This window comes from Patagioenas fasciata, chromosome 1, assembly GCF_037038585.1.
Source record: "Patagioenas fasciata isolate bPatFas1 chromosome 1, bPatFas1.hap1, whole genome shotgun sequence".
NCBI lineage: Eukaryota > Metazoa > Chordata > Aves > Columbiformes > Columbidae > Patagioenas > Patagioenas fasciata.
In genome coordinates this window covers 7,943,347-7,971,295 of record NC_092520.1, presented here as the reverse complement: position 1 = coordinate 7,971,295, position 27,949 = coordinate 7,943,347, and the positions used below count along the sequence as shown (strand labels likewise).

The following is a 27,949-nucleotide window of genomic DNA, read 5'->3' as shown; positions in this document are numbered from 1 at the left end:
TAGGCCAGCCTTCCGGCTAGTGTGAGCACGTACACGTGTGTAATAATTATGTACAGAATCCCCTACATTTCAGACAGGACTTCACATTGTTCGAAGTTAGATATGCACAAACAAGCTCAAAGCATTCAGCCAGCAACTTCCTCAGGCTTGTGATTAAACGTATTCCTCTTGCAAAAGTAACACAGCAGTAGTTCCTCCTCTGGTGTGTGCCAGAAAAGAATTAATTCACAAAACTGATACTTTTATCTTTTTTAAAAAACAATTTTAATAATAAATGTTCAACATTTTAAAATTACATTACAACTCAAAAAAATCTTTTTCACAAACTCTTGGAGATCAGCATATTAACAATATATAATACTTCATTCAAGACAGAATAATTGATAGATAAAAAGATTTGTGACTTGCAGTACTGTGCATTCAAGACTGCAAGTTGATAAACCTGCAAACAAACAGAATGATTTCTTCAATAAAGTGGAAAATCAAAAATTGCATGGAACATTAGACTCCTGCATGTCACCACACTAGTCCCCTAATATTGAGGAATGTTGTTTTAATGCTTTCACAGCAACTCATGGGCTACAGTGCCTCCAATTTTCACTCCAGAACAAATATGCAGCTTAAAAGAATTTAGGACTGGGAAAGCTCACGAACATGCTGAGCGATTCTCAAAAAAATATGGCCTAGTAAGAGCATAGTGATGACTTAAGGAGGATGGATGTGACTCCTTGAAGAGTGCCCATTTGGTACTCTGTCACATGTGAACGGCATCATATCAATAACCGCTTCTCTATAGCTCCATGATCCTAATGAATAATGTTCAAGAAGCATGTCTTTCTCCTACTTCAGGATGGCTTTTCTGCTGCTACTGCTTCTAAATTATGTTTCAGAACCTTACCCAATAGTACACAGCTTTTTCCTCAAATGGAAGTAATTCAGGGACCCAAATACGCAGGCTGGTCTTTATGTCCAGATTCTTTACACCGGAAGTACTGAGTTCTCCTGGATGTTGAAAAACACCATGGTGCAAGTAATGCAGCCAACTGGAGTGGTCAATAACAGTCCTATGGTGCAGGCTGATGTGTGAAGCTGAACTGTGAAAAACCCCAGAGCAGAAGAACCTGTCAAGGAATGAATATGATAAGTACATTCAAAATTAAGGACAATACTTTATTCTCTTACATAACTAAAAGCCATGCATTAGGAATTCAACTTCTAAAAAAATGCTAAATAAGACATCTTGTCAAACCCACGCACACACTGTACCTGCTAGTGACAGCTAAACCTCACAAGGTGCTGAGATGGTCTTGCCCAGTGCTGCTGTCACCCTCTGTATCCTACTAGCTCCAATGGGAGTTAAGAGTGCTTCAGAGTCCCAAGAGCAACCATTCCCTTTTGAAAGAGCTACCTTGAGTTATGCAGCCAAGGAATATTTGCTTCCTAATTAAACTTCCTCTGCCACCTTTTATGGGCTGGGTTGGAAACACCACAGCCAGATTTAATCATCTCACAACCCCAAGAAGTCACACAAGGTGACATTTTCCTCTACATGAACTCAGGAAGACAGTATGGGTAGGGGGCAGAATAAATAAATTAATGCGACACCTTCCCATTTGGAACAAAACCATGGCAGTGCATCACATGAGAATGAGAAAGAGAATCGGTAACATAACAATTCTATCTGAAGACTGACTGGATAGAGTCTGAGTTTGCTTCAAAGATTACTTTAGAGACTATTGAATCAGCTGTCCATCCCTCCATACTGACCACATCCAAAACCACTCAATTAAAATAGACTGAGGGAAACACTTTTGTACTTAAATATATGACTAATGTTTGTAAGTTGGGAGAGACTTTTGTCATTTTAAAACAGCTCTAATGAGAAGCAGATCTTTCTCCCTCTTTAGACCTCACCAATCATTTGGAAAGCAATATGTATTTTTCTGCATATTCTCCTCTAACCGGTAGACTTTGAAAATAACGGCACTAGCAGAACAGAGACAAAACACCCTTATTTTTTCCTAGTTAAAGTTCTTCCCATTTGGATTATTCATTCCTCATTCTCAAGTAAAGAGCAAAGTTCAGGCAGTGACTGCTAAGCCCACGGCCATGTTAAAGCACCTGATCATTTGGCAACCTCAGGAACGGGGCTGAGCACTGGGAAGCTTCTGCATGGTGGTGAGAGAAAAGGACCACAGACATTGCTTCTTTCCATTCTACCTGCACCCTCTTTAATGGTGGAGAGGGATTACAACCTCGTTTTGGCTCCTAAAGTGGAGTTTGGCTTTACAAGTCACGGGATAGAGGTATCTGCACGGCGCCCATGTGTGCCACGGCAAAGGGGTGTTCTGCTCTAAGGACAGCAAGTCCATTGATGGAGGAAGGAACATGTTCTGTCTCTCTGAGTTTGTAAGAGTTTGAGCAGCCTGCTCTGAGTGGAAGTGTATATGACCCAAGATGAAGGGAAACTCCTGTGCAGTGTTGTTTCACATGCAGTGTTGTTTCAGACTAGACACGAGGAAGACAATTCTTACACTGAGGTTGGTGAAACCCTGTCCCAGGTTGCTCAGAGAGGTGGTGGATGCCCCATCCCTGGAGACATCCCAGGCCAGGCTGGACGGGGCTCTGAGCTGGTGAAGATGTCCCCTCTCATGGCAGGGGTGGTACTGGATGAGCTTTGAAGGTCCCTTCCAACCCAAGCTATTCTATGATCTGGAGTACTGCGTCCGGTTTTGGGATTCTCAGTTTAAGAAGGATAAGGAATTACTGGAGGGAGTCTAGCAGAGAACTACAAAGATGGTGAGGGGTCTGGAGCATCTTTCTTTATGAGGAGAGACTGAGAGAGCTGGGTCTGTTCAGCCTGGAGAAGAGAAGCTGAGAGGGGATCTCATCAATCATCAATAAATATCTCTAGGGCAGGTGTCAAGAAGATGGGACCAGACTCCTTTCAGTGGTGCCCAACAACAAGATGAGGGGCAGCGGGCACAGACTGAAGCACAGGAGGTTCCGTCTGAATATGAGGAGAAACTTCTTTGCTTTGAGGTGCCAGAGCCCTGGAACAGGCTGCCCAGAGAGGTTGTGGAGTCTCCATCTCTGGAGACATTCAAACCCACCTGGACACATTCCTGTGTGATCTGCTCTGTTGAACCTGCTTTAGCAGGTGGGTTGGACTGGATGATCTCCAGAGGTCCCTTCCAACCCCAACCAGTCTGTGATTCTGTGATTCTATGCCTGTAGCCATTCCATCTTGCAAACTCAACGCCTGCTTTAAAAACCTGATAAACCTTAGAAAGGAGAAGACTGGGTGACACCAGCATGGCTGCCTTTTGGAAAAATTGTCAAACCAACCTGTCCAATAACACTTTCCTTCTGGGACTGCAGTCACATATACAATAAACACAACTGGCTCCAGAACAACCCTTCTGGGCAGAGTTTCCCACAATACCATAAGAACCAGAGACCTCTGTTATTCCTGTAGGATTTATGAAGAAACCTTGGCCAAATTACCATCAAAAGGAGTTTTACAATAACATCATTAACACTCTGTTACTGACAAATTAATTAGCATTGAGCATGCTCAGATACTATATTGACATACTCCAGCCAAAAAACATCAGATAGCAACAGAAGTAAAATGCCTGAAGTGCCAAATTAACGCCACAGTGCATTACAGAGGGAAGGTTACCAATTACAAGACTGTGTGTTAAAAGGAACCTTTTTCCCCCAAAGACCTTATTCTGTGACCACTAAGAACTGAATTGAAGGTGTAAAAGCTAATCAAACCAGTGAGACAGAGCAGGATGTTTTCCTACTCACATTATATGGTATAACAAGCCTTCCCTGAGCAACAGCCCTATCTAAAATCAAGCAGGAGCTAGTAACAGAAGGGTTGGTTTGTTTTTTTCGAGAATCCTTTTCTGCTGCTCTTTCCCACCATAACAGGGTGCCTAAAACACCCCACCGTGTTTGTTCCCATCTGTGTTTCTCATTACCCTGCTGTTCTTGTCCCATGATACAAATGTACTTTCTCAGTACTTTAGGAATCCAGGAGAAATTGTACAATTAATCTTATTTTTCCACAGAATATATCAGACAGTAAGTGGATTAAGATTCCATATCCTGACTTAGTAATGTCTGTTAGCATTGATTAAGAGAAAAAGATTTGGAACAGTAGATCAATCTATAAGACAAGTTCATCTTTAGTTTCTCTACCTGCATTCACCCAATTACTAATAGATTTGATGCAGTGGTGTGGACATCAAACTATTAAAAACAACAAATCAGCCACTGGAAAGCCACCATATGGCAGTGTCTTTGTCTAGTTGCCACGAGATCGTGACTTTTTTAAAGGTGCCTACGAAAGTTTTGCTGAACATCCCTGAAGGAGCATATCCTATCTTTCAGTGCAACAGGGAGACTTATATTTGATACCAGTTCTGGGCCCCTCAGTTCCAGAAGGACAGGGAACTGCTGGAGAGAGTCCAGCGCAGAGCTACAAAGATGCTGAAGGGAGTGGAGCATCTCCCGTGTGAGGAAAGGGTGAGGGAGCTGGGGCTCTTGAGTTTGGAGAAGAGGAGACTGAGGGGTAACGTCATTAATGTTTATAAAATATATAAAGGGTGAGTGTCAGGAGGATGCAGCCAGGCTCTTCTCGGTGACAACCAATGGTAGGACAAGGGGTAATGGGTTCAAATTGGAACACAAGAGGTTTCACTTAAATTTGAGAGAAAACTTCTTCTCAGTGAGGGTGACAGAGCCTGGCCCAGGCTGCCCAGGAGGGTTGTGGAGTCTCCTTCTCTGCAGACATTCAAACCCGCCTGGACACCTTCCTGTGGAACCTCAGCTGGGTGTTCCTGCTCCAGCAGGGGGACTGGATGGGATGAGCTTTTGAGGTCCCTTCCAATCCCTGACATTCTGTGATTCTGTGCTTCTGTGACCTGTAAACCCTACTACAGTTCCAGTAAGTCTTCAAAAACCACAGCAAGATGTCAGACCAGTAAGGAAATAATAAGTGACAAAATGAAAGAACAGTGTTTCCTGGAGCAGGTTCTTCTAATTCCATGAAGATCAAGATTTCACATGTAGTCTTCTCTAAGATGTGAATAGGATATCATGTAAGTGGGATGTACCACTGCCTCTTATAGAGCTGCATTTGAATCCCTGAAAAAAATTATTTTCTGATTTTGTACAGAGGGAGGGGGAAAGAAGACCCAGAGTCAACAGCTTTTCACAAATGAATGTAGAAGACAAACACCTAGAAGGTGGATTTTAAAATTAAGACCTACAGGAAGAGTACACTGTGCAATTTCTATCAGAAAATATCAAAAGAAAGAAAAAGCAAATGACACTATAGGAAAGAAATAACCACAAGTCTTTGTGTGTGCACCACCTGGATGATGAGGAACATTGAAAGAGTATGTAGGTACAAAGAGAATCTCACACATGACCTGTTCATGCTGAATTATTAATGCAACTTGTTCAGAAAGGACAAGAAGAAGAGACACTGCAGGACACACATTGGTCTGAGGGACCAAGGCACAAAAAATGGATGTTTCCAGTCTGCCTTAAGATAGGAAGAAAGACTAAAAGTTGCAAAAGTGCGACGGAAAAGTAAAAAATGTAAAGCCTGAGATTTCTGGCCAGTGAAGAAACTGCAATCACAAATATACCTCTGGATAGCACACCAACACCATCTGACGCCTGCATGTATCATTGCTCTAGAAAGTCCAGGTAAACAATTTCTCAGAACCAAAGAGCAACAGCAAAGAATAACGCAGATCTGAAGGGAGTGAAAAAAAGTGAATTTATAACAATATATTATTCACTAAAGAAAAATATCTTTTGTTAATCGCTGCCAAATTGGTAACTGTAATAAACAGGAGTTAACAGATATTTAACATCAGTTATTCTTTATAGGTCATAAATAATAGAGGGGAAAACAGGGTTCTTCCTAAGGTAAAATAATAATGCATTGTCTCTGAATTGCAGTGAGAGTAGTGAAGGTGGCTTTGTAAGAAGGTAGCACACAACAACTTTGATTTTCTGCTTCCTGTTTGTATTAAGAAAAATATTTAACCTGCACTCACTGAACATAATTACAGATGCTTTCAAAGATCTTTAAATATTTAACTACTCAATCTTCACAATATCTCTATTAAATAGATGTTTCTTTGTACCCCCAATTTACATAAGAGAAACATCTTTTAAAGCTTATTTTTAAAAGTGGTTTTGTTTCTTTCATGTGGTGCTGGAAACTGCAAAAAATACCACGTAGATGTCTTTGCAGGTGCAGCTTTGTAGATGCAGACACAAACTGGAGGTTTTCAGCTCTTTGATTATCGCTGCCAGTCAAGCCAATATTCACTACAGGCTTCAAAACGTGGATGCAATTATGTAAAAGGACAAAACCATATCTGCAAATTTCCAGTCCAGGTTGAAGCTCCTTCAAAGCTCAGCATGGAGAAGGGCCCTGGTCATGATTGCACACCACGAGCACTTGGCTGTGCCAAGAGGAGACTTGGCAAGTTCTTGGCACTTCACTTCCAGCTCAATCTACTGATGGATGCTGCTTTTCTTGAAAGAGGGAAGAGGGGGGAGGGGAGAGGAGAGGGAGAGGGAGAGGGAGAGGGAGAGGGAGAGGGAGAGGGAGAGGGAGAGGGAGAGGGAGAGGAGAGGAGAGGAGAGGAGAGGAGAGGAGAGGAGAGGAGAGGAGAGGAGAGGAGAGGAGAGGAGAGGAGGGGAGAGGGGAGGAGGGGAGGGGAGAGGAGGGGAGGGGAGGGGAGGGGAGGGGAGGGGAGGGGAGGGGAGGGGAGGGGAGGGGAGGGGAGGGGAGGGGAGGGGAGAGGAGGGGAGAGGAGAGGAGGGGAGAGGAGAGGAGAGGAGAGGAGAGGAGAGGAGAGGAGAGGAGAGGAGAGGAGAGGAGAGGAGAGGAGAGGAGAGGCGAGGCGAGGCGAGGCGAGGCGAGGCGAGGCGAGGCGAGGCGAGGAGAGGCGAGGCGAGGAGAGGAGAGGCGAGGAGAGGAGAGGCGAGGAGAGGAGAGGAGAGGAGAGGAGAGGAGAGGAGAGGAGAGGAGAGGAGAGGAGAGGAGAGGAGAGGAGAGGCGAGGAGAGGAGAGGCGAGGAGAGGAGAGGAGAGGCGAGGAGAGGAGAGGCGAGGCGAGGCGAGGCGAGGCGAGGCGAGGCGAGGCGAGGCGAGGAGAGGAGAGGAGAGGAGAGGCGAGGAGAGGCGAGGAGAGGCGAGGAGAGGCGAGGAGAGGCGAGGAGAGGCGAGGAGAGGCGAGGAGAGGAGAGGAGAGGAGAGGAGAGGAGAGGAGAGGAGAGGAGAGGAGAGGAGAGGAGAGGAGAGGAGAGGAGAGGCAGTGGGCTTATTTTAAAATTGACATTTCAGCAGAGAAAACATACAGAATAATTGGAAAGACTTGCAAGAAGCATTTAAGATTTACCCGTAGATTTTGACCAATAAATTACTGGTTGATCTAAGACTAGATTGAGAAGGTCTGTACAAAAGAATGTAAAAATAGTATAGCTAGATTAATGAACATGGATGTTCGTAGGGCATACTATTTTTTCATGGATTATCTGAAAGATAAGTCACCTGTTCCTTAATTAAATTTTTGGAAGTTACAAAATAGCTGCCAGACAGTGAGAGAGAAAAAAGGAGAAAATGAGTCTTCTGCTCCCAAAGTACATGAACACAACTCTGCTTAGTCTTATTGGGTATTCTGTATGAACATTTGATGGGTAAAGCTGAATCTTAAATGTGATAATATTTAATCAGGTTTATTTTCATTAAAAAAAAAAAAAAATCCAGGAAAAAAGTAAACCTTAGCATTATTAGTTTCATTTTAAGCCTGACTCTGCCTAGCAATAGGACAGGACTATGGGGTGACATGAAAACAAAGAGCACACACACAGCCACACACACACATGCAAGAGAGTCCTCCATACAGCTGCAACAACAACTCTGAAAGGGCAGTGTGGTGTAGGCCTCATGGCAATGGGAACAGTTATACTGGTTTACTAAGTTGTGGACATGGTAGGCTCAGCAAGATGTTGAAACTTCAGATAAAACTTAATTGACTGGAAAAAAGCAAAAAAACCAGGCAATAATCAGGTAATAATCATAGAATCACAGAATAGTTTGGGTTGGAAGGGACCTTCAAAGCTCATCCAGTGCCACCCCTGCCATGAGCAGGGACATACACAATGATTAAGAATATGGGAATGAGACTTTACAGAATGTGCTGTGATACTGCATAAACACTAGTAAAAGTAATTAAATACATACAAAATTTTAATTCTACAAGTATTCAACAACAGCGAAAATCCAGGAGAGGAAATGTTTTCCATAGTTGCTAACAGCACTGCAGTTACAGAGGAGAAGGTTAAACAGAGCCTGGCTGGAGGTTTCCTTCAGAAAACTGATCCTTGACAGCCAGGAAATTTAGAAAAAGGGTACAGTGGATAAAAGTACGGGATAAGTTTTCCCAGGACCATTGTTCCAACAGCTCCACTGGAAGGCTTTAAAGGAGTCCTTACTTTGCCGGGGAAACTCTTTTGACCAGTGGCATCACTTCTAGGCAAAGAAAATTATCAAGCCCTAACTATCTGCTCCCCACCTGGACCACTGACTGGCTGTCCAGTACTACAGTATCAGTGCAAGTGAGTGACAGACACTATTATATCAAAATTCTCATCTACTTGTCCCAGAAGTAGCATTTTTCACCTACTTTGTGCTCACATGATTAGAGCAGATAATGCTCCAGCATTATCTGGAGCACCATCACACCATCATTTTGCACTTCCAAAATCTTGATAGAGTTGATTTTCTTTGTTAGTGTGTTTAAGCAGCCAAATCACAGCTATGAATGAGTAAAAGCTGGCCTGCTTTGTACTGATGTAAATGGCGCCCTGAGTTATGAGGGTGAACGGGGTCTGATATCTGCTTGTAATAAAGCAGAAGACTCACTTACTATTACATATACAAGCATGGAAATATCTGTATGTAGAGATTTATGACCCTTGCTACACTGTTCAGATCTTTGAAGGCACATAAATAAGCAAGTGATATGGCTAGGGGGATTTACCAACGCATATGTAAACCTTAAGAATCCAACTTCCACCAAAAGTGAGTGTGTGCAAAGATATTTTATAGATCCTGGTAGGTGCTCTCCTGCAGATACAAGTGTTTAAACACCTTCGTCATTCTGCACTGAGGCCCCATGAGGTTGCTATGAGACAACACACACAACACAATGATTTCTTATAAGGCAAAAACATCTGGAAGTTGTAAATATGTAAGATATCAAGTCTTCTGTCCACAACTCCACCTGAATTAAGCTGAAATTAGTGGCACCGAGGGACCTATGTATTTTTGTGCATCTGGCCTAAAACTCCTATTTCACGCCAAAGTTCTTCATCATAACAAAAAATGGAAGAACAACGTATCGACAAATACACAGAATTGTCCCTAGTTTGTTTCTCAGATGTGTGTGAAGTATCAGATAGGTGAGTTAATAGCTGACCAAGTTTGTAGAAGCTCTGTCTTGTTTAGGGATCCTTTCTGGAGTCCATTCTGAAGTAGGTTGAGCAGAGTCACTCCATCATTGCTTCCAGATGTTCTTGGATTGGTGAGATGGTTTCTATACCATCAAGTAACAAACAGCTGCTTGAAGGACCACATTGCAATCAGAGATGGCACTTTGCAGATGAGATGTAGAATGGAAAAGCTGATCCATTTGCTTGGCCCAGAGTGAACTTCATAAAGGATTCAGCTCTGTGCCTCACCCAAGAAACCGAAGCTCTTCCAGAATATTTAATCTGAGACTTTTATGCCCTGCTTTCTAAGGTATTCCAGAAGGGCAAACTAGTGGCCTTATGCCAGTTTCTGAACTTGATTAAGCCTCATCGTTGCTGTTAGCTCATTGCAAAGTGTAGTTTCATAAGTATACATTCTTCCCTGTAGTGCAACCGTCTTTGCTGAACCTTTCTAGAGGCATTAAACATGCTGGGCTATGAAAGGACAGATTACTTCTAATTTAAATCTGATGTAACAGCAGGGCCTTTCAGCAGACATAGAAATAAGATATGATTACAGAAAGCTTCAAGAAGCAATGGAATCTGCCTACTACTGGCAATATGTCTACTACTAGCTAGACAATGATTAGCATTCATGGAAGATTGAATCAGAAAGAATAAAGCCTCATCCCAGATGTAAATGACACTGCTAGAAGTCTTTGCCACTGAACTCGTGTTTGGTTAACCTGATTGCAACTCTGAAAATCGCTGACTCAACATAGCACCTCCAGTTTAACAGGTTCAGGGTCAAAGCCATATGCTCTGACAAGGGTGTGATATGACAGACACTCACGATGACACGATACAGAAGCACAAATCTGTCTAATTCAATATCTGAAGACAGGCACTGGTAGGCAGTGATGATCACTGAGTTATGCCTCAGGACAGATAAGGTAGGAAGTGTTCAAGAGTCAACATGTGCCAAATAGCACCATCTTTGTTCAACTAGAATGCTTTAATTCATTTTATACAAAGGAGAATTGTGGCAATGCAACGCACTATTGCATGGTAATCATGGGAAATATTGACATTTTAAATAGTAGCTAATAGTGTCCTCAGTTGTTTTTAGGATAAACTAAACAAAGAAATTAAATCTTCCCACATACAGATATTATCACTGACTTTCAAGATCTCTTCAGGAAGGTGTTGGCACAGGCTTCATCATATTTTGCTTTGGTCCGTTGTGAATGCACAGGAAGAACACAAGCACAATATATTACTGAAGGACATTTGAAGAGTCAGAGTGTAGACACTTTGCTACTCGTACAGCTTTGACTTACAATGTACAGAGGGATACATTCGGAATTGTAAGTATAAGGCTAACAGGCTCAGTGAAGACAGGGAATGGCTGAAAGTAAGAAAAAGCAATCATAGAAAGGAAAATTCAACAGCAGAGCAAAAGTGGAGTAACTGGTTTGAAAAGAGCTTTGTGTCTCTGTGGGGTATGCATATGTGAGTGGAATGCCTCAAATCAGTGCTTTAAGCTATTTAAAGCATTTTCAGATTTTCACTGCCCTCTAAATGACCAAAAATACCAAGGTCTCATCTATTTGGAGCATTCAGCAACACACATAGACAAAAGTAAAGGAAGTTACCAAAGCCCTGATGTTGCGAGATCATAGAACCATTTTGGTCGGAAAAGACCTTTAAGACTGAGCCTAACCATTAAGCTAACACTGCCAAGTCCACCCCTAAGCCATGCTCCCAATGTTGAATGTCTGGTGAGAAGAGCGCAGCGCATACCACAGGAGCAGGTCACGTCAGTGTGAACTGACACAAGTGCAGGCTGCAGTGTTGTTATGTAGGACGAGCAATTCTGTAGTCAGGGAAGTTGTTCCACATTTATATCGCCACAGAGGAGAAAAAAAAAATGTTCCACTCTTTCCAGCTACAGCCAGAGAGTGAAAATATCAGCTCAAAAACACTGGCCCTGAAAAGAGAAATATCCATAGCCTACACATGCACAGAAAAGAATAGGCAGAGAGGTTAAAAAATGACAGCTATATAAATATATGACATGCAGGGCTGAATTTGAGATTACTCTCACCAGTCCTAAAATGGATGAGGGTCCACAGGAGCCACAGAAATGATCAGAGGCTGGAACAGCTCTGCTGTGAGGACAGGCTGGGAGAGCTGGGGTTGTTCAGCCTGGAGAAGAGAAGGCTCTGGGGAGACCTTATTGTGGCCTTTCAGTGCTTAAAAGGGGCCGATAAGAATGATGGGGATGGATTTTTTAGCAGGGCCTGTTGTGACAGGACAAGAGGTGATGGTTTTAAATTAAAAGAGCAGAGATTCAGGCCAGACATGAGGAAGGAATTTTTTACAATGAGGGTGGTAAAACCCTGTCCCAGGTTGCCCAGAGAGGTGGTGGATGAATCATCCCTGGAGACATCCCAGGCCAGGCTGGATGGGGCTCTGAGCAACCTGATCTGGGTGAAGATGTCCCTGCTCATGGCAGGGGTGGGACTACATGCACTTCAAAGATCCCTTCCCACCCGAACTATTCTATCATTCTATGATTCTATGATACCACCCATATCAAGTGATGACTACAAAACCATTGACGTTACACTTAAACAAAGTTCAGGGTGGCCCCTTACACAAAGCAGGGACAGGCAGCTGGGGGGCTGCAGCTCGTTGACTTTTCCTGATCCTAAGTACATCACATATCTCAAGGACTGAAGGGTAAAGACACAAATAGGGGCAAACATGCTCTTGTCCATGAGAAGTCAGCAGATATCCAAGGAAACAGTTTAATAGGAGCTCATGGTCAAACCTAGTTATCAGTATAGTCACAAAAGTATGGGATACAGGGAACCAAAACCCCCATAACTTGCCTATCAATGCTAACAACTAGTTTGAAAACCGTGAGGAAGTGCAATTTTTACTAGGATCAATCAAAAAGGCAAAATACAAATGAAAAAACTAAACAATTGTGAAAACTTGCCTATTTTACTCAAAAACATTGTTGAAATTTTCCATATCATTGAAACCAGAACTGGATCTATCAGATTTTGTTCTATGATTTTTCAAATTGTTTAGTTTTCTGTTTCACTTCCAATTATACTAAACCACACAAACTTGTCACGATTCGTAACTGCTTCCCCTTCCCTTACCTACCCTGAATGATGTACTGGATGCTGCAAATGAACAGTCCAGTCCTTTCCATGCTTTTCCACAAACCACCTCAAATAAAAAGGAACATTTTCACAATTTTTACACAAAGCATTTTATTTTGACCTTATGAACATGAAAAAGTTTCATGTTAGCAATGCTGAATTTAGATGGGTTTTCACTGTTCATTGTTTTTTTATATCGCCTTGGGCTGAGATACAATTCTGAGTTCCCAGTACAGAACCCCACTATTACAATACCATTTTCCATACCCCTTCCTCACAGTTCCTGCAGCACAGGGTGTCACTGACGGTCCTCAGACAGGGGTTCCTCCAAAAGTAACCTTGAAATTGCAAAAATATCTCCAAAAATGTCTCCTTACTTAGAGTCAATCGCCACAACACTGCCTGGGGTAGGCAGTTATCATGGTCTCTATTTTGCAATTAGGGAAACTGAGGCCTGCATTTCAACAATCTGTGAGTCTGAAGGGTTGCCGCAGAGTCCAATATGAGACGTACTCTTCAAACTTACTGTAGTTATCCAACGCTGTATGATATTAGCATAGGAGAGCTATAGGGCTGCTTGGTTCATTCTTATGACAGTGAATGTTCTGGCTACTCAGCATGGACGGTGACAAATGATAACACTGAGTTCAAGGAGTCTTGCAAGGAAGCAACATTCCATTTATTTCTGAAGTTGTAAATAATCTGTTTTACACTGGGGAAAATCCTGTGTATCTGCCAAATGCATTTCACCTACCACGAAAAGTAACAACTCTGAAGTGATGCCTTAAAAAAAGCAGGAGTGGAACATGATTTACACACAGAACTTCCTCACTAGCGAATGAAAAGCTTTGGCTTCCACTTATCTTGTGCCTAACTAAGACGCATTTGTCTCCGGAGGGTTGGATGTAAGGATTTGTAGCAGAAATAAGAAGGTATAAATTATAGTCCTGTCCACATCCTTGTCTATCCTACCATTTTGGGGGGTAACCTATACCCCGTCCCCTTGCTTATTTTGTCACTGACCTCCATTTTTTGTTCAAAGCTCCTAGACATCCAGCAGCCCAGTCAAGTAGGAGCTGCAATGGAGGCCCCAAAGACCTTCTCAGATGGTGTTCCCAGGAGACAGTTGCCATTCAGACCCTGTGGAGAAGAAACCTGGTATTTCTGAAGTTCAGCCAGTTTCTGGCAATATCTGAAGCAGGTTATCAGTCAAACATATCAAGCTATAGAGATCCCCAAGATACCTTCAGCCATTGTACTATTTGTGTCTTTTTTTAATAAATGTTTTTACAGAAAAAGAAACAGTCCCCATGACTCCAGGAGCGTATGGGACTCACACTACTGGTTTTGACAGCAGCTGCATTCAGACAAATGGACATATCTAATATTTCCTGGAATGCTATTAAATGACAAGGGAATCATATAGAACTATCCTAGGTATTGTCAGTAATTTTTCTGTACTAGTTCTCGTTTGCAATGAGCTGACCTGCAAAAATGGAATCCCTAACGTGTCTCCTGTGCTAAAAGAAAGGCAGGAGGGAAGTAAAAAACAGTGTCTTGGGGAAGGAGAATATGATATTTCTTTTTCACATGATCAACATAGAGTAATTGTAATGAAAAATGTCAACATTCTTGTATACATAGTAAAACAGAATACGTATTGACGGAACATCTTTCATAGAATCATAGAAACATTTTCGCTGGAAGAGACCCTTAAGACCATCACATTCAACCATAACACAACCTGACTCTAGCACTAAACCATGTCCCTAAGAGCCTTATCTACACGTCTTTTAAACACCTCCAGGGATGGTGACTCCACCACTGCCCTGGGCAGCCTGTTCCAATGCCTGACAACACTTTTCATGAAGAAATGTTTCCTAATATCCAACCTGAACTTCCCCTAGTGCAACTTGAGACCATTTCCTCTTGTCCTATCACTTGTTACTTGGGAGAAGAGACCAACACCCTCCATGCTGCAACCTCCTTTCAGGCAGTTGTAGAGAGAGAGAAGGTCTCTCCTTCAAATGGGACTTATCTCACTGAGAGGAATGACTTGTGAAGTGTAGTGGTCCATATTTGAGTTAGTGGTCTATATAAGATTTTTACTCAATAGAGAGAAATAGACTCATCTGTGACAGGATTCATGTCATCCTGAGAGGATGGAGGAAATTGAATAAAGCACATCTTAAAAGAGGTTATTTCTTTCCACCAATAATAAAAAGATGCTTAGACAACCATCTCAGAGGAGATGACTGCAGACCTCCAAAATCTAGAATGATGAAGCTCACCCTGCCATTATGACTTCAACATCCATGAATCACCAGTAAAACACATATTGCAGCAGGACTATACTCTTCTCCTTGACCATCCATCATTATTCTACCTCATCCAAAGACCATTTACACAAATGTATACACATACATGGAGTACTTCTTCAATCTCATTCTTTACTTTGTGAAGTTCTGCTTCCATTCAGATAAAAATGAGAAAAATCTGAAAAAGATAAATCATCTAAATTGACACACTATTTACAATCATCTTCATGCCCTTCTTTCACTTTTGTATTGACTTTTCTTCTTTTGGTCATTCATCTTCAAAGTGTTAATCTTATGACTTTGCTCTCCTTCACTTTCTATGCTTTTCTCTTCTTTTTTGGTTACATATTCTTTTCCTTCTCAGTGGGTGGATTTTGAAACTGGTTTCCTCAGGCCACCTCCTCTACCTTTTTGACCTGAAGGCTTCTTCGAGTACTTTCTCTGCCCTTTTTTCCCTGATTTCCCAGTACCCTTCATCAAGACTCTGAGTTTATTTCCCCAGGAATCTCTCCCAGTCTTATTCCTGCCAGTTACTGTTACAAAGTTAGTAAGGCTTAGTCATCCCAAATCTATGATTCTATCTAAACTACATAATTACTGTCCTAACGTCTCAGTGACCTGCATACCTCTGCAACATTTAGATGTTTAGATTAAGCATATTTTATATCATGATGCACAGCTATAAAATACAGCACAATCAAATATAAACCATAAAATTCCATGGATGGAGACAAAGAATCGGAGACAAAGAATCAGAGACAAGGTGATCTTCATTAAGTCAAAGAGCTATTGAATAGCCAGTATGCTGCAGGAGATGACACTTGGTCTAAGATACTAAGACCTCTCATTTTAGCTAAATGAGAGAAGACATATTGAATAAATACGAGAGGAAAATAAGTACATATGTTGAGGATAAAGATAAAACCCATTCAGATCCTTTGAGAGACTTGCTAAAGATCAGCTCTGATAAGCTAATGCTTTCTGCCGGGAACAGCTTCCCTTTGATGCATGTGAACCCGAAATGTAAGACATGTACAGATAAAAGAATTCCTAGGTGTGCATCAGGAAAGCATTTAGAGCAAGTCTGAAAGATAAAGGAAGACAGAGACCTTTCTGATTTAATCTGGGTGTAAGAAGAGTAAATCTGGCTTTTATTTCTTCACTTATGTTTGTAGAAATATTCACTTCTATACACTCCATTTAGTCTTCAGTAACCAGTTCTAAGTGCCGCAGTAAAAAACGTATCTTAAAATGACCTGGTAAGCAGGAAATCTCTTTGGCATGTAAGAAGACAACACAGAGCACAACTAAACCAGGAGAGTCTTATATGAGTTTTGTCTCTTTGCACTGCAAACCTTCTCTATTTCCATGCATCCCAATCCTATTTTCAGACTCTTCCCAATCTCTCATGACTTTCTAGCAACGCCTGCACACAGATGGATCCTTTTCATTACTGAGAATATGACCTTTTTCTTGCACAGGCTAATTCCACTACAAAGAATAATAAAATCCCTTCACAATGACAGACTACCACACCTAGAGCTAAAGAAGAGTATGAGGAGAGCTCTAAAGTGTGTGTGTTTTATGCCCATCTATATCAACTCAGTTTAAGCAGAAATTCAGCTGGGAAACTACCAAAGGTATAAATGTGCCTACACTGAGATACACCCAGAAAATGCCAGCCTTACACTTCAGAAGAGATATAGAAGAATTTATGAAACTGCTGCTGTACCCTGCTAACAGCCTGTGGACAGACATCTCATGGACCACTGTCTTCTGGCCATGAGGAATAGACATCGTGTGAGAGGTTGGCAAGAAAAGCCCAGTGAAGACTGTTCCACCTTCATTGGTCTCTAGAAAAAACATTTTGGTGTTGAATACCTTCAGTAATTCAGAATCCAAATGTGTTTGATCACAATGTGTTTAAGATGACAGAATTCTTGATTTCTCAAGAATACATGTCTTCCATTAGATTCAAAGCAGTGGTCTCTTCTTAAGGGCAATATAAGTCTTGGTAGGTATTAAGCTCGCATTAAGAAAAACAGAAAAAGACATAGCAGCATGAGAGGAAAATACTTTCTTCTGATATAATGAGCCTTAAACTAGAAGTTTAATGATCCAGTATAATAATCCTCTGAATTCAAGAAAGGCATGTGGTGTTCACCTGGCCAAGACTGATTTTGACTACGTGCCACCACAAATGTCGACTCTCATTTAATGTCTGTGGAACCAGACCAAAACATGAAGACAAATTTCACACCAAAAAAAAAGTGCAAAATACTTGTTTGGTTTCAGGTTTTTGAGTTGATCTTCCACATGTTGCAGCTGACCATCTGATTCCTTTCGAGCTGTCAAAATGTGACCTTATTCTCTGCCCATTCTGGTGACTAAACGACCATTGAGATGCTGAATCTTCATCTAATTTCTGACTTTCTGCTGTAAATGTACTGTAACTAAGATTTAGTAATTGGGAGTAAAAGTGTTTTTACCAGAAGAGAGAAGGAAAATGTGTTTGCTGTACAAAGATTATCATTTGATTAAATGAATAAAAATACCACAGAAGAAACTTCCAGACTGGTGAATCTTTGAGACCCTCAAGCCATAGATTAAATCTGACTTTTTGCTTTTGGTGCTTTTTTTAACAGAGTTCTAGTTTATTAAAATAAAAACTGGATGTAAAGCTCCCCCTGGCACATGTTCTGTCTGCTCATAATGAGAATATGAAGTAATTTTAAATGATACCTTTTCTGTTGTTCATAATGCATTGCCACATGAGAAGACTGGTCCACAATTTTGCCCCCTCAAGAGCCAGATGTCCCTATTAATTATCTCAGACTATAACTTTCAATTTGTCCTCTTCATTTTCAGAGACCTGAAAAAGAAAAGAAAGGAATATCAACTTTTGCAATTCATGATATGTAGTCTTCACAATTATATATTTCTTATGCTGTGTGACAGCTTTTCCTTCATTTACTAAATTTGTAACAACTGACAGATGCAAACAACTTTGTGCTTTAGTGTAATTACAAATTTATGTAATTTCATTTATTGTGAAAATATTGTGCGACTTAGTAAAAAGAGGCACTTACCATGAGCTTAAGTTTGTAGATGGAGATGTCTTTGATTCCTGTTACATGGGCCAGATGGGTCACACTGCCTAATCTTTTGGACATCCAAGGACATCGAACGCAACAGCTGCTGGCAGTGAAGAGTGGGAGATGACTCCTTGTTTCGTTACTTTCTTTGTGAAGCTATCTTGAAAATGAAGAAATTTCTTTTGCTTTTTTATCACCATCTTGCACAAAGCACAGATGCAACTATTGGCAGGATTTCCCTTTCAGGGTATTGTTCTGTTAATGTCGGAGTGAATTTTGGATGTATTTTGTTTTCTTTCTGATTTTCTGTCTTTCAGGCTCACTTAACCCCTTATCTAACCAATTTCCAGGTGTAAACAACAAGAATGAAAAGCAGAGCAATACTACCTCTTATTTCTCAGGATTCTTCTATTCTGCTTATTTTTTTTCATCCTCTAGGCTTTTTTCATGAAGAATCACCAGTATTTCAGCTACAGACAGGTTGTTAAAAACAGAGATGTTTAAATGACATATTCCCCTTTAATATGGCATTTGAATGTTAGAACCAACTGACCACACAGAAAAATCTTTCCCATGTTATTTCATAGGTCTGTGTCGACCAAATAAAATGTCTTGAATACAAATGTCCAGGGCGGAAAGAAACCGGAGGAAAAAACCAAATAAACACTATGCAGAGAAAACATCCATATGTGTGCGGAGACATTTGTTACCAAATTTCTATAGAATTCTCCACTTCCTACCTATATGGCAAGAGCAGCATCATAGTTTGGGTTACACTAACAAATCCAATATGCAGAGGAACTTGTTTCATTGACCATCCTTACCTGCCTCCTACAGACACAGGCACCTCTGCCCAACTAATTCATTTTCATTTGCAGTGGTTTTTTTCCCTGTGAACTACACCCCAAAAGGTTTGTGTATTCAAGTGATTCAGAGCTAAACCCCTGGAAATTTTAATTCATAGCAGGGCTACAAGTAAAACAAAACAAACAGGGTATAGATCAGATGAGAAGCCAGAGCGGGAGTGAGCAAACAGTCTCTGGCTGCGAAGAAGCAGACATGCAAACACATCGAGCTGGCTATTCCACCTCACAGGTTGATGGTTTAATGAGGATGGAACATTTTTCTTAGTCTAAAGGATATTTGCTGGCACAGAAAGGAATGAAATTCAGAGGAGTTTTCTGAAGAACAAACTCCTGGCGTTGCCCAACGTGCGCAGGAGGCCAGGACGCAGTTGTCGGGGCTACAGGTGACACGACCACCAGAACTCGGACTGACTTTCCCTTGTACCTCGTATCTCAGTGCACGGTCAGTGCTCCATAACCACTCTGAAAACAGGTGTGTACAACTGTATCTGAGTTGCAATTTGATTTCTCAACACTCAAAAACAATGGTTAACTTCCATAAGGAAGACACACCTCTTAGCCTATTTAGAAGCCTATATTTATTTGGATTTTATGAAAATGAGGTTGAACAGCACCATGCCCACCTTTCTGTACATCTTTTTTAGGCCCTGCCTCTGTTGGACCACCTTTCTCTACATTATACTGTATGCTCCTTTAGCTATAGCCATGGATAAATGCTTTCAGGGTCACTTGGGTGACCAATATCCTTTTCAAATTTGTTTCAGGCTCTTAACTAAAAATCAGAGCAAGCCAACGATACAAGGGCTCTAGAGTCACAAAGCCTGTAAAATATTAAGGAGTTTCCTCTTCCAGAAAGTTCTTGAATATGGCTAATGTGTAGCTGGTAAAACATAGCAGAGAAACATGCAAATGTATAACTTACACCTATGTTAAAAATTTTGTAAACAAGCGTAAGTCAGACACTGTTGCATTTTATCTTGCTTGAAGGAAGTGTAGAGCAGCTGATTGAATTGTGGTGGCTGGAAAGCTGGAAAAGTTGATGGCTGAAATGCTGCCTGGCAGAAAAGGACCTGGGGGTGTTGGTCGACAGCGGCTGAACATAAACCAACATTGTGTCAAAAAAGGCCAACAGCATCCTGGCTTATATCAAGAACAGTGTGGCCAGCAGGACCAGGGCAGTGACCGTCCCCCTGTGCCGGGCACTGGTGAGGCCAAACCTCAAATCCTGTGTTCAGTTTTGGGCCCCTCACTACAGGAAAGACCTTGAGGTGCTGGAGAGAGTTCAGAGAAGGGAACGGAGCTGGTGAGGGGTCTGGAGCACAAGTCTTATGAGGATCGGCTGAGGGACCTGGGGTTGTTCAGCCTGGAGAACAGAAGGCTGAGGGGAGACCTTATCACTGTCTACAACTACCTGAAAGGAGGTTGTAGCATGGAGGGGGTTGGTCTCTTCTCCCAAGTAACAAGTGATAGAACAAGAGGAAATGGCCTCGAGCTGTACCAGGAGAAGTTTGCATTGGATATTAAGAAAAACTTCTTCCTGGAAGAGTTGTCAGGCACTGGAACAGGCTGCCCAGGGCAGTGGTGGAGTCACCATCTCTGGAGGGGTTTAAAAGGTTCCTAGAGACATGGTTTAGTGACAATGTTAGGTTAACAGTTGAACTCAATGGTCTTGAGAGTCTTTTCCAACCACAATGATTCTACGATTGTATGAATGCGGTTAAGTTGAACTAATTAACCTGAAGTGAAGGAGATGATAGAAAATTCAAATTTCAGAACATGGGCAGAACAGAAAACCTGTGCTATTCACTTGGTAGCTTGGTCAGTAACACGTAGTGAAAGCAAGTGGCTACATCTATCTCCATTGTCCCAAACAGGAAATTATTTGTCAGCTACTGCCTAGTTCAGTGATATATAAAATACCTTTATATTTTCCCCCAGGAACTTGAAAAAGAAACCTAAATCTTTTCAGGCCTAACTTCCCTTCAGTGTTAACCCTCTAACATGCTGCTCTCTAGTGTACAATCTGAAATAAAAGGGCTGGAGAGGCGTCAATTTTTTGTAACATATTTAACTACATTCTATTAGGAAGCAAAATGCCAGATTTAGAAAACACTGGCTTCAAAAATCTTTGTAATGTTTCCTTCTCCAGCACTAAGAGTTCAAGGAGGGTCTGGGTCTCTTAGTTGTATGATTTAGATAGTCCTTTGAGGAGCAGGGAGCTGAACCGGATGATCCTTATGGGTCACTTCCAATTTGAGATATTCTATGATTCTGTGATTCTTTTTCAGCCAGCAGTCCTCACCAACTATAAATGGCATTTATAAATAATTTTGGTTATTTCGGATTAAAACAAAAAGAAAAGAAACAAGAAAAAAAATTCAAACAGACCAGGATTCTTGAAAATCCCCTATTTAAATGTATGGTTAGTTTAAATCGGATCTACACCATTTCAGTTAAAGCAATCACCTGACAGTTCTGCCACATTTTAGGTGAGCAGCATATAAATAATAACCTATATGCAAACCCATAACAGAAGCAGAGACACAAACTATTTATGGTTTGCCTATGGATGTGCAGGTATACTTGTGGAAAGCATATGGGTCTACAGGTCATATAGACACCTTGACCTGAAATGCCGCTTAATGAAACCGCCACTGTCACAGTTCACCACTGAGCAGTCATTGACAGATTGTCATGCACTGCTCGACTGGCAGTGATGGATAAATTGTTTTCTTCAGATGCTTTGCCCACACTTTTCCTGACATATCAGGGCTTGCACAAGAATTTCAGTTTCAGCAAAGGCTTGCAGGCAAGCAAACAGCAATAATTTATAGCTGTCAGGAGCAGAATCACTTATAAGTACAGGCAGCTGCCTGCAGTATCACGTCCAGGAAAACATGCGGCTCCTTACAGTGCTCACTGGAAATCCAGACAATGCCCTTGCACAATATAAATGACCTGGTACTGAACACAGGAAATATTTTTCAAGCCGAGTCAAGCCAAATTAAACGAAAATAAAATCTAAATAAATAAATAAATAAATAAATAAATAAATAAATAAATGTAACCCCACAGAGAGATGGGGGAGGAAAATTTAAAATAAAAGAAAAAAATGTGAAAATAAATGAGTTAAGAGTATTATGAGGGTTTTATGATGCCGAGGAACTTCGGACTGATGTTTTGTATTTATGTTATTGTGGAATTTAGGTGTTATGGTGCTGAAGGTTCTACTGAAGGCAGCATCCCAGTTTTATCTGCACATCAGGTTCATTTCCCTGTTGCCGCCATGTTTGTGTCTCCATTTGTAAGTGAGAGAAACTGGAAAAACATAGACAAGTGCAATGACATGACTCAGTGTGGCAGAATGCAAACCCCCCTCTCTCCCCCCCCTCCTTCAGTATAGAGGGAGTAGGCACATCTCCCTCTCTCTGCTACTTGAAGCTGACAGCTTCTTTTGTTTGGCCCAGAGCACCCTGGCCAGGGCCATTAGGAGAAGGGATTGCCGAGGCGCCAGTGAGCCGCTGGGCACCTGTGACCAGTGTGGGGGATGTTTGGAGGCTTCAGGGGCACCCCACACACGGTGTGGGGGTGCAGAGAAGCTTCTAGAATGCCTACAGTCAGGTCTGATCAGCCAGTATAAAAACGGGACTCTCGTCGAGACTGGGCCCATTGTCGCCGGTCTCTCGGAGCACGAGGAAGATGCTGCCGCTGAGACCCCCGCTCCCTGGGATGGAGACCCCGCTTGCCTTGCCGCCACAGGTGTGAGTAAAACCCCTCGCAGGATTGCAAGTATATTTATCCTTTCCGTGCACATATGCACGTGTAACTTCCCGTGCTTAATACAAGCACGTATAAAATTATTTCCTCGCACAATCGCGAGTGTATTCATATTCCATGCACATTTGCACGCGTACTTTAAATTATTTCCTCGCACAATTGCGAGTGTATTATAAATTTATCCTCGCGCAATCGCAAGTGTATTTTCCTCCCGTGCTTCCACATAGGCACGTGTAGTATTCCATGCACATTCGCACGTCTAAGTAAATTAACCCTCGCAGAATTGCGAGTGTATTATAAATTTGCCCTCGCGGAATTGCGAGCGTACACTTTACCTTTATCTCTTTAAGAATAATCCCGCACCGTGTTCAGGCAAGTGTGTGCTCCTCTGGGACTCGGGGGTGGTTACGGCATTGTTTTGGATGAAGCCACGTGCATACACTCTGTGGACCGCCTGTTGTACCAGTTGCTGCCCCTTAATAATTTTCCTCAACTGATACCCGAACCTATATTTAAGTCACTTTTGGAGTGCTAAAACCCTGTTTCTCACCGGTTTAATAAAAGTTGTTTTGGACCCTGTTGTCCCTTAAATTAGCCTCGGGGTGCCTCCGTGACACTCAGGAGTGATAGTCCTGTTACCTGGTACACCATTTGGACCCTTCAAATGGTGAAAAATATAACATTTCCTGGACCACAGATGCATTTGATAACGTCATTGGTTCGAATGCCTTTATTACACAAGGCAATACAAGCAAAATTAAAGAGGTACTCTCCCAGGCAATTCCTTTTTCAGCCAAAAATAAACCTTCTTGCCTGATGTTGTTCTCCCTACAAACCCTGCCTCACTTTCTTCCTTAGACCATCCTTGTAATAACACTATTATTGTGGCTATTTAAAATGTCCACTGAGTCAGCACACAGAAACTTGGAAAGGTTTGTACATACAGGATCTTCTATAACTGACAATAATTTTGCAAGATGCCTAACAGCACTGCTTTAAGATACTGTATTGCTGAATCTTTCTGCTTTCTGTTCACTATGTAACCACCCATATTTTCTGCTTTGTTAGGCGATGAAGATAAATAGGCGTTTACATTATCTATTGTGTTGTAATGGGCAAACATCAGTAAAAAACTGCATGGTAATGCAAATCGCAAGAGAATGGTTCTTTCCAAATGCTCTGAATATTGCCCTTACCTTCCTGAGCAAGGAGTCTACCTGAGAGCAATTCTGCAATTTCCACAGGGGGAATTTCGCAGGCTTAATTCGAGAAATTCAGAAGTTCTGTTTCACAGAATCACACAGAATCACAGAATGTCAGGGATTGGAAGGGACCTCGAAAGCTCATCCAGTCCAATCCCCCTGCCAGAGCAGGAACACCCAGATGAGGTTACACAGGAAGGTGTCCAGGCGGGTTTGAATGTCTGCAGAGAAGGAGACTCCACAACCTCCCTGGGCAGCCTGGGCCAGGCTCTGCCATCCTCACTGAGAAGAAGTTTCTTCTCAAATTTAAGTGGAACCTTTCGTGTTCCAGTTTGAACCCATTACCCCTTGTCCTATCATTGATTGTCACCGAGAAGAGCCTGGCTCCATCCTCCTGACACTCACCCTTTATATATTTATAAACATTAATGAGGTCACCCCTCAGTCTCCTCCAAGCTCAAGAGCCCCAGCTCCCTCAGCCTTTCCTCACATGGGAGATGCTCCACTCCATCATCTTTGTTACCCTGCGCTGGACTCTCTCCAGCAGTTCCCTGTCCTTCTGGAACTGAGGGGCCCAGAACTGGACACAATATTCCAGATGTGGTCTCACCAGGGCAGAGCAGAGGGGCAGGAGAACCTCTCTGGACCTACTGACCACCCCCCTTCTAATCCACCCCAGGTACCATTGGCCTTCCTGGCCACAAGGGCACAGTGCTGGCTCATGCTCATCCTGCTGACCACCAGGACCCCCAGGTCCCTTTCCCCTACACTGCTCTCTAATAGGTCATTCCCCAACTGTTTGCCGAGACCTTCCTTCTGATAGCCACAGAGAGCAGTGGAGATTGGAAGGCACCTCTGCAGACCACCTACCCCAACCTCCCTGCTCAAGCAGGGTTAACCAGAGCACGTTTTGCAGAGCTGCATCAGCTCAGGTTTTTAATATCTCCAAGGACAGAGACTCCGCTACCTCTGTGGACTCTGTGTTTAACCACCCACACAAGGACTGGACGCCGACACAAAGACTGCAGAACCGTTGACTTTCACAGCTGGCCAGAGAGGCAAGGAAAGGCAAGAGAACACATAAAATATGTATGACTTAAATTACAGCATGACTTGCAGTTTAGTACAATACAATCCTACTCAGTAATGCCCCAGAAATCACTGAAACCAGAGCATATATAATGTATAATCGACCTATTGTTTTAATGTGACCTTACGATTCACAGCTCACATGAACAAGATCCATTTTATGGTTTCACTCTAATAAAAAGTTAATGAAATAATCTTTTTAAGTAGAAACCTTTGTTTTCCTGCTTACTTTTATGAGCTAAATAAGAACCACAACATGCATCCTACAATCATGCTTGTAAGAATCCCAAAGGTTGCTAGCTAAAACACTTCTTACTTTCAATAGTCCAGCATATTTAGAAAGAATTAGCTGATGATCTGTGTTTCTTACACACCTGATCAAAAGAAGAACACGAATTTGCCGTTTCCCAAGGTTCATTAGGTTAATATCGTTTAGAAAAAAATCACAATACCATTATATGTTTATTATCTTAGGATCAAGACAATAAAATTGGTCTGCTACTGGGAAAGTTTTGTTCTTTGCTTCAGAGTACGGCTACACCATCCTGCAAGCGCCGAGCAGCAGGTCCAGGCTGCAGTGCAGGGGGGAACCAGCACCGCTTCTGAATAGCAAACAGCGATGGGACCCACCACCTGCTCTGCAACCGGTGCGGTGCTACTCACTTGTAAGCACAGGAAAATCGATTTTTTATCGTTCAGGTTCATAGCAATTCATCTAAAAAAATGTCCAAACAATATTTAGACACAAACGCTCCCATATGAGAACTCTCTGGTCCTGTTCTGCAGTTTCACCACAGGAAATGTAGCTTTTCGATGCACCAGATGTGCAGTATATTGCAAAATACATAAGAGGGAAGGTGCTTTATGGAGAAACATGGGCATGCATTTTACTTACCATACACAAAGCATGAAGTGTTCTTCACCAGATTACAACGTGGCAAATGCATTAAATAATATGAAATGTGTCTGCGAACAGAAGAATTGGGTCTATTCTCTGTTCTGTGTATTTACTTAGCCTCTGAAGAAAGGTGAAAAGAGCAATATTTCTAATAAATTCCTTTTGAACATAAACTTCCCTGCATTCACTTAGCTGAAATATAACTTAGGTTAATGGTGCCACCTGGTGACAAGTCTTACTCGCTGTTTCCATACCTTGTCAAGCAAGAAAAACTAAATTCATATGCTATGAATCTTCCCCTCGAGAGCAACCCTCCCAAACCCTACATCACCTGCAATAATTACTTGTCCTAAGGAACTCAGCTTATTGTACACATAGAAAGAATAATAAACAATAGGAAAGAAAATATTTCTTAACAGACTTTCATTTTAGACACTACCACACACTTGGAGTTATGAGCTCACTAGGAGAACACACACAATAGTACATGAAAGAAAAAGGGAGAAATGACATTGATTTATCTGAATTTGCTGGTGATGGGGGAGCAGGGCATTCTGTTCAGCTTAAAAATCTCTTGTTTGCTGCAGTGTGTGTAAGATTCTAGCACCACCTGATAGGATTTTACTACCACCATGACTGCAGTCCTTAAACAAAAAAATGAGTGTCTGAGCCGTGTGCTCTTTGCACCTTACCTGTCAGTGATAACTCACATGAGAAATTATTCCTGAAGCCATAAATCGCTCCATGGATCTCTCTCAATGTTGCGACACTGCTGAATATGATCACAGAAAAATGTAAAGGGAGGCTGCTTTTGCGAGGTTAGACTTTCACCCTGTTTCCTCAAGGTAAATCGGGATTTACAATGCAGGTAACAGTTCATGGAGGGGGAAGAAACGGGGTCAAGGAGGGGACAAACAGTCACGCCGAGCCTGGAGCCTGTTTGGTATCTGCCGAGGTGTATAATCAACCTTATTATATTACTTTATGCCATATGTGTAAAATAACAAACGTTTTGTATATGGATACCTTTAAAATGCTAATATTTAAAGAGGAGGGTAGAGAAGAGTAATAGAAATGGAGCTTGCATTTTGCAGGACATGCCGAGGCATGAAGTGGAGAAAGGCAAACTTACTATCATGTCATCAAATTTACAGTTGTTGTAATAGTTGTACAACAAAATACTCAGGATTTGGTTTATGGATCATATTGAAGATTTCTCTACAGCTTTGCTCGTATGCAAAATACAAGTTTCCAACAATCACCGCACAACCACCAGCTTAATTACATTACAGTAATGATGAAACCAGTCATTTAGGAGTCTCATTGCAGCTTTGCTCCTACCCAGCTGTTACAGAATCCTATTTAACACTTAGAGTTGTAAACCTGCACAACAACTTCAGCAGCAAAAATGCTAACTAGTCCCTCACATGTATAAAACAGAGAATGTATAATAGCAAAAAGGCTTATTTAAAGGTGGTATACTTGCTTTATGGTTCACTGTGCTCACCTAAAATTTGCTAATTTTTTTTCTAAACTCAGCATTTTGGAAGGGCATGTGAAAATACTGGATAACTTTAAGTGTATTAATGATAACCTGTGCTCCTAAAGAGAGGAAAACTGCACCCCTTTACCCCCAGGACCCTTTACAGACTGGAATTTCCCTTCTATGGAACCTAATCACGGATCTCCTTAATTTAACCAAATAGGAATATGTCAGCTGCATTATGGACATGCTTCTCTCAGAAGCCTGCTTCACATAATACAGTCAAATGCTGCATAAGCGAATTATACAAGTATCCATATGCTTAATTTATAAGACTATTTAACCAAACTGGCATAATAAATATGTCTAGTTAGATGCTTGCTTTAAGTGTGCAGCTGTCTGGAAGGAGGTACAAAATCACCATCAGTGAAATCCAAACTGCAGCTGTCATTAATCAAAGCTTTGCCCTTGAACATTCATCACTGCGATATTGCTGTGACAAAGTGGACTTTTACTGCCGTTTGGGA

At 41.8% G+C, this 27,949-nt stretch overlaps 1 protein-coding gene and 1 long non-coding RNA gene across 12 annotated transcripts in view; both read right to left on the bottom strand.

Moving 5' to 3' along the window:
- The window catches only part of DLG2 (discs large MAGUK scaffold protein 2), a 1,047,967-nt gene that overhangs the window by 978,240 nt on the left and 41,778 nt on the right, over positions 1-27,949 (bottom strand). The window lies entirely within an intron of this gene.
- LOC139826095 (uncharacterized) lies at positions 326-13,846 on the bottom strand. The gene is made up of 3 exons (XR_011736163.1): positions 13,718-13,846; positions 12,696-12,761; positions 326-1,121 (listed from the first exon to the last, which is right to left on the bottom strand). It is a non-coding gene; the product is annotated as an uncharacterized lncRNA (long non-coding RNA).